The 7,653-nt window shown below is 51.0% G+C and overlaps 1 protein-coding gene across 2 annotated transcripts in view; it reads left to right on the forward strand.

The window, feature by feature from the left end:
* Positions 1–7,653, forward strand: part of SKI (SKI proto-oncogene) — an 89,014-nt gene that overhangs the window by 69,799 nt on the left and 11,562 nt on the right. The window lies entirely within an intron of this gene.

The raw sequence follows: 7,653 nt of genomic DNA on the forward strand, positions 1-7,653 counted from the left end.
CGATGCCTTCTGACAACCTGGAGAAAAAGCAGATGGGCAGAGATTGAGGGCAGGTGATTTCAGGAGGCGGCTACATGCACGCCTTAAAGCCAGACTGCAGGATCCTTGCCGGCTTTTGGCGTGGCCCAGAAACAGAACAACCCAGACATTCCTAGAGATTCCTGCAAGAGAATAAACCCTCTTTTCAGATCCTGCAGGGTTTTTTGGGGGGAGGGGGGTGGAAATGCTCTGGAAGTGGATATCTATCTATCTATCATCTATCTATCTATCTATCTATCTATCTATCTATCTATCTATCTATCTATCTATCTATCTATCTATCATCTATCTATCTATCTATCTATCTATCTATCCCTGGCATTTTCTGGTCTTGTTTGACGTGATTGTAGGGATGGTGGTGTGAAGTCACCGCAACCAGAAAGCGTTGGGGGCCGTGCGCCCCACCTCCCCTGGGAATGGCTGGACAAAGGGCAGTTGGAAGAAAAGGGCCATCCCCAAAGCTGGTCCTGGGGTCGAGAGAGGTCAGTTGTTTTGCCCTTCTGATTGGAAAACAGAGGCCTCTCGCAGCCCAGCTTGTCAATGGAGAGTCTCGTGGAGGGACTGAGACAAAGCAGCCAGAGAGAGAGAGAGAGAGATCAGATTGGGGGTGGTGTGTGTGTGTTTGTGTGTGTGACATTTGCTTTCTTTACATTTGGGGTGAAAGGCTCCCCGACCCCCACCCACCCAGCCCTCCCCGACTCCCTTGGCAGATGATGGGGAGAGCTGGAGAGGGTTAACCAAGGCTCCTGGGCTATTGTGTCTGTCCTGCGGGCTAAACAGCCGTGACTCCCATTGTCATCAGCTGGACAGCGAAGGCTGGGGGACACCTGCCACCCCCAACAGCTGAGAGCCACCCCCAAAGCAACTCAGGCCTCCTCTCCCCCCCCCCGCCCAGAGACAGCAGAAAGGGCAGCAAAGCTTCCCATTGTCAAATCCGCCCCCTTCCTCCCCACCCTGATTGATGGGTCCTGCCTTGATTGGAGAAGGTTGCCCCATCTGCTTGGAAACTGATTGTGTCGCTGGGGGGGGGGGACGGGAGTAAAATCTTGCCTCGATGGGCCAGGATGTCCACCCCCCCCAAAAAAAAATACTGGTCAAAAAGACTCTTTGAATGGAGGGTTCTTTGCATGCCCAGCATTTTGTTCTTTCGGTTTCGACTCTCGACGTGGGAATTTCAAACCGGCTGGGACCCTGGAAGAAAATGTGGTTCCCCCCCCTTCCCAATCTGAATTGGTGGCCTCTTTTGGGCTCTCCTGCTTGGCTTAGTTGACTTCACTTTCACGGGTGGATCTGTGGCTTCAGGCAGGCTGGCTGAGGAATTCTGGGAGTTGAAGTCCACAAGTCACCAAAGGGCCAAGTGGGAAGACCCCTGGTCTACAGCAAGAACCCCAGCCTTAAGAGGTCCAAGGAGGCACCTCCCAGCGTGGCTGCTTCTCATCAGAGCTTTTCTTCTCTGCCCTATTTCTGTCACTCCGTCGTCTTTCTTGAGAACTGAATGTTCAGTCTCGGCTTTTCCCTCTTGGCTGCAGGGGAAAATATCTGTCATGGCAGAAGGAGGACCTGTGCGGGACAGGCAGCTCGGAGATTTAAAAAAAAAAAAAGCTGGAATAGTCATTGCAAGGAACTTGGGCTGTTTCCCCCTTTCCCCCCCCCCCAAAATACCTATTTTGCCTTTCTCTTAATTCAACATCGACATCCTGCCTTCTTCTTGCATCTGATCTGATTTGAAACGTCATCCGCAGCCTAGAAGAAACCGGGAAGCCCTCAGTGAGAGAAACCCCCGTGGCCTAGTGGTGACTTCCCTGAGATTTTCATTCTTTTGAAAGAAAAAAGTGGAGGGGGGGGGGGAAAGTGGCATTTAAGTGTTTTGACTTCTGCAGAAGAAATGCCAGATTTGCTGATGCAATCTGAATATTTTGAGGAGAGCGCAGGATTTGAAGGGGAAAGGGCAACACGGCGCCGTCAAGTCAACCGGGTGGCTTTTCGTGGGAATGACAGCCATGAGCCAGAGGAGCAGATAAAACGGCTTTTTGACACTGCCAACAGGAGTCAGGGGGAAGCAGCCCCTTCCCTTCCAAAAGTCTGAATGTTCCCCATGGCAAGAAGCATGTTTTTTTTGGGTGGTGGTGGTTCTGTTATGGTCTCCATCTTCTTGTGCGAAACGTAACGCACCTGCCACTGCAACCAGGTGGAAACCGTGCTCCTTCAGACGCTCCTCCTCCAAGCCACCAACTGCTCCTCTTTGCTGCTTCTCCAGAATGGAACGGCTCCTTCGTCTTCCCCCGATTTTGTGAACGTTCCTCAAATCCGTTGGGTGTTGTCGGACAGATGTGATTTACGAGACCGGCATTTCTTCTCGAGGGCAACCGATGCGCTTATTGTCGTGAAAGCGAGCCTCCGTCGGATTGTCCTCCAGCCTGTGTGCCAAGGCTGTGCTTCGTGGCATACGAAATAAGTCTGACGCTACGAATTGGATCTTTTGGGTCCTCTTCTAAACTCTCGCTTCGCCCAGCTCCCTGGTAATTTTTTTTTGTGGGTGGGGGGGGTGCAAAGTCGCCCTTGCAACCTTTGCCCCCTTGATGGACATCCCAGCAAGACCCCGTCTGCTCCGAGGTGAGGAGGCCGGGCCAGCTACTGTCGGTTTAGCAGGTCTGGTGTCAAGGAGGCACAGCCAAGCAAACAAAATGGAAAGTGTCTGAGCTACTGAAGTGTGTGTGTGTGTGTGTGGGGGGGGAATGTCCCCGAGGCTCTTTTTCTCTGCGAGGGTTTTTTAAAATGTCCTTTTCTTAGCTGGAAGGCCGCAGCGTGGATTTTCAAGAGACCATTTCTGCCACAAAGGGCAAACTTTCTGGCTGGCATAGATGTCAGCGAGGCGTACAGGCAGGGATTTCTTGAGAGGGCCAAAGATGGATGCCCAATGAGAGGAGGAGGAGGAGGAGGAGGAGAGTAAGTAAAGCTATTAAATGAAAAGCGATGAAAGGTAAAAAGTGAATGGGTCGCCTTTCCCCCCCACCCCCGCCATCAATCAACACACACATGTGGGAAATTGGTCATGTAAGGGGGAAGCTGAGATTGAATCTAGTCTTTCGTGAAATCCAGATTAGATGATCTCCATTTATGGGGAGGAGCAAAGGCGATGATTCGAAACAGATTAGAAAGAAGGGACCTGGATGGCGAAATGCAGTTTGTGATCTCCTGTGACTCGAACCGCAAAGGGAAGGGAGGAGACGGTACGGTTCGCTTCCAGGCTAAGCAAAACTCAACGTCGGCGAGTCGGGCGGCTATATAGACTTGTTTAATAAACCAATCTTCTTTCCGAGCCCACGCAAAGCATTGAAGGAACCCTAATCTGACCAGGGACAGACACACCAAACCACAGCGAGGCTGTTGCGTTTGGCTTCAGCCCAGCCTTTGCCCAATTTGGGGAGAGGGGGCTTTTTTCTCCATTGCCAGTGTGTCCCCTCCCCCCAGCTGAGCGTGGCCCGTCCCCTGGTATTGTAGTCCCCTGGGTGGAACATCTAAACTCTTGCCCCTGGATGTGACAGCTTTTTTGGGGGGGGCCCTCTCTGAAATTCCTTGTCCCTCTCAGCCAGACGGCCTTTTCTTTCTGGACTCGGTTTGATCCTATTAATAGAGCAGGAACAGACTCCATGAGGCTGTTTAGTCACGCTGCATGGAAGCTCGCCCGTTCTCCCCCCCCCCGCCAACTTTAATGCATCACGTTACAGCAAAGCTTGAAAGATGGGGCCCAGAGTCTTCCTGACATGCCTGTCTCCTCTCTTCTCTCCCACCCCCAAGCTTAAAAACAACTCAGATTATTATTTAAAGCCCCTCTAAAGGAGAAGACATGCATTCCAGAGGTTGGAACAGCCAGCTGTAAAATTTTCGGCTTCCCCTATTATTATTTTTGTAAAAATACCGTATGTGCAGGCTGCCTGGTGGGAAATGGAAGGATGGAGCTCAGAATTTAGGGTGCTTTAAAAAAAATAATATGGCTGAAGAAAGGAAGGATAGGATGGGGTGGGTGGGTGGGTGGGTGGGCTGCCCCCCCTTCCCCTAACTAACAGATTGTCCCTGTTTGGCCATTTGGCTCAGGCAAATGGGCGACTTTCCAGGGACGCTGAAAATAGGACAACGACTTTGTGCTTCAAGAGGGGCTGGTCTTGGGAACAGGATCTGTTTCTATCCGGGGACTTTGGCCTAGTTCTGTAATGCAAAAATTGTAGTGCTGGCTGGGGAATTCTGGGAGTTGAAGTCCACCCGTCTTAAAAGTCCCCAAGCTTGAGGAAACGTGTCTCTAAAGCCTTCAGATGATGTTTTTGTAAAGTAAAAAAAAATTAATAAATAAAGCGTGTTGATGTTTGCAATGGAAGATGGGCTGGCTCTGCCTCTTCTCTGCACTGCCCCTCCCTCCCTTTCCAGATGTTCCTGCGGATGCAAAGAGCAGCGCCTTGATTTTTGAAGGCAGTGCAGACAAGACTTGGCACATGGGCTTTTTCCCAGGAGAGAGAGAGAGAGAGAGAGAGAGAGAGAGAGAGAGAGAGAGAGAGACAGAGAGAGAGAGAGAGAGACAGAGAGAGAGAGAGAGAGACAGAGAGAGAGAGAGAGAGACAGAGAGAGAGAGAGAGAGAGAGAGAGAGAGAGAGAGAGAGAGAGAGAGAGAGAGAGAGAGAGAGAGAGAGAGAGAGAGAGAGAGAGAGAGAGAGAGAGAGAGAAAACCCCATTGGGAAATTTCATTTCAAAAGAGTCCTTCCTTCCTTGAGATTTTTCTTTTGTTGTTTTGGCAGCAAGATTTCAAAGCCAGTCTCAGCCTGATTTCTGTCTGCTGATGCCTTCTGGATTCCCAAGTCAGGGAGATGCTGATGGTTTTCAGAAGGAAAAGTTGGAAGTGGGGGGGGGGAGGCAGCCAAGCCCCCTTGGTTTCTGCTCTGGGCAGAGTCTGCAGAGTCGGCTTTCCAGCTGCAGAGGATGCCAAGGACCACCAGAGTGGAGTGGACCTCTTAAAAGGGCTCCTTTCAGCTCTTGAATGTAAAACTCAAGTGTTGTTGGGACTCTCGCATCGGTAGCTGGGAATTATGGGTGCAAAATGGTGCTGAGCTAGGGCTGATTTCTGTCACGGCCTTGCTCCCCAGCCCCCCTTGGCCTTGGGAGACCTTGAAGAAAAGCACCTTGTGGTAGCGGCAACAGGTATCTTTTTCCGTGGCGCTTTCAAGAATTTGGGGAGCATTTAAGAGACCTGGGGTGGTCCCAGCTTCTGCTCTGCAGGAATTGTTCAATTTTAGTATCTTCAACCGGGGCATTCTTCAGATCAGCAGGGGTGAATGAGACATATCCTGTAGTCAGACAACACCAGATAATGCCATTCCTGTGGCTTCTGGAGGAAGGCTTTTGTGGGTTGTGTCATTTTCACCAACGGGACCTGCAAGATGATTCAACATGGAGTGTGTCGGTCAGGGAAGCAACCAGCCACCCATGTCCTCCTTTAGCGTGTCCCACAGCGTGTTCTACACCAGCTGGCGGGATGCAGAGGCCTCACCCGCAGAGAGATTCTGCTATTAGGATCCTGGACTTAGTTCTGCCCCTACAAACATGGGGACCATCCATCGTCCTTCTTGTGAACGGATGGTGCTACTTGACCTATCCAGGTTGGACACTGGCTGCTGTCCATCGCTGAGGGAGGAAGGGGCTGCCGAGCTGGAATTCAGCTGCTCTCATCCAGGTGGGCACCTCACTCCCCACCTGTTTAACTCAGCCGAATTAAAACAGCTCCCAGCCTCTTCAGCCATCTGGAGCGTGTAAGGCATGTTTAACGGTGTTAAAACAAAATCTTGCGAGACTGGCTAGTGTTATGGGTCCACGTTAAGAGTGAGTGGAACGTGTTGATGTTCCATTGTATTCAGCCATTCTGGATTGGAAGCCGTGTTTGTGTGTGTGTGTGTGTGTGTGTGTGTGTGTTTCATGCTCAAAGATTAAAAAAAAAGTCCCAACAAACAACCAAATGAGTTGGGCAGTCGGAACCCTCCTCAAATAAAACTTACAGTTATAGTGCAAAGGCCTCACCAATTTTCATCAGCCCTTGGGAGGTGAAAAGGAGGGGAAATGTCCATTGGTATCCTATTGTGCAAAGGATCCAGGGGCGTCGAGGGTCTCTTTCGCGCCCCTTCAAGAGGGTCTCCAGGCGCTGCCCTGCTCCAAACAGCATCCGCAGCATCCCCAATTCAAGAGAGTTCCCACACAACGGTTGCCAAAGATAATTGCCAGAGGAAAGGGGGACTTTTTCCCCCCTGGCTGGGGCCTTCTGCTTCCGAGTAGCTCTGCTCCCTTGGCTGCCCGCCCACCGGCATTAGGGGGGTGGGAGGACAGCGAAGCCTGATGGAGGAGGGCGTTGGAAAGACAAGAGAGGAAAGGAACTGAGCTGTTTTCCCTACTTCCCGAGCGAGCGTGGCTTAATAGGTTCCCCAAGGACAGCAAGAGAAAGTTGGAGAAAGGGCGCCTCGTTGCAAGAGGATCTAGGAACGCAGCGGCCTCCGTCTCTCCGTTCGACGGATCGCCTCTTGCAGAGATTTGAGGGCGCGGCCCTGCTGGGAACCGAGGTTGTGTTGCCATTGACACTGGACTGCAAGAAGCGGGTGTCAGTCAACCCCTGGAGCAGGGCGATGTGCTTCTCCCACTGTCAGTCAATGGGAGTGGGGGAGGATGACAGCCAAGAGCAGAGGAAGTTGAGGGAGGAGGGAGAAGTCCGGGTTTTTACCTTGGCAACACCTCACTGCAGCCACAACTGCCGCCCTGGGTAGTTAGAAGCCTCGTCCTCTGGACCCTCTCTGTGGCTTCCCTGAGCTGGCTGAGCTGATTGCCATAAATATATTTCCCCCTTCCCTCCAGCAAACGAAAGCCATTTCGTGCCTTAGATTCGGTTTCCTAGTGATTGCAAGGTTTCCGCTTCCTCTCCCCCCCCCTTTTTTTTTAAAAAGCCCTCTTTAAAATAGACAAAAGCGCTTTTCACAGAAGCAGGAACAAGAAAATGGCCTGTTTTCATGTTGAGACTTTTAGTAGCAGGGCCACCTGAAATTATTCTCTTGGAAGCGTCATCGTTGGGGGGGGGGGAGAGGAAAGGAATTGCTGAAAAGGACAAATTTGCAAAGTTAATAGCGTGGGAAATCATTAAAATATAATGCCTAAATATTCCTCCGCTGTGAGCTTACAGTCCACCGTCGACCGAAACGGAGCCAAAATGTTGCAGTCAGGCAGAGAACAAAACAAAACAGAAGTTTCTTCCAGGTTCGGAATTTGGAGCCGCAGCTGTGATTTTTTTTTTAATTTTTTTCCCCCCCCAGCCAAGCAGATGAATTTTGCTTCGTTGTGCAGACTTCACAGAAAACATTTTGCAGAGGAAATGAGATTAGGACGTCTGAGAGCAGGGAGCGTTTCAAAGCAGCTCGGTAAATATAGCAGCCCAAGCTTGCGCAATGCAACCCACTGTTCCTACTCTGCGGTTCGTCGTGTCCTTTCCATCGTAACCCGTCAATAAAGATACCACCTCGGCGTCATTTCTGAAGAACGTTAAAAACACAGCACAACCCACCATGTAACATGGATGATTTGGGGCAGCGTGTT

Source organism: Vipera berus (genome assembly GCF_964194415.1).
Source record: "Vipera berus genome assembly, chromosome: 17".
NCBI lineage: Eukaryota > Metazoa > Chordata > Lepidosauria > Squamata > Viperidae > Vipera > Vipera berus.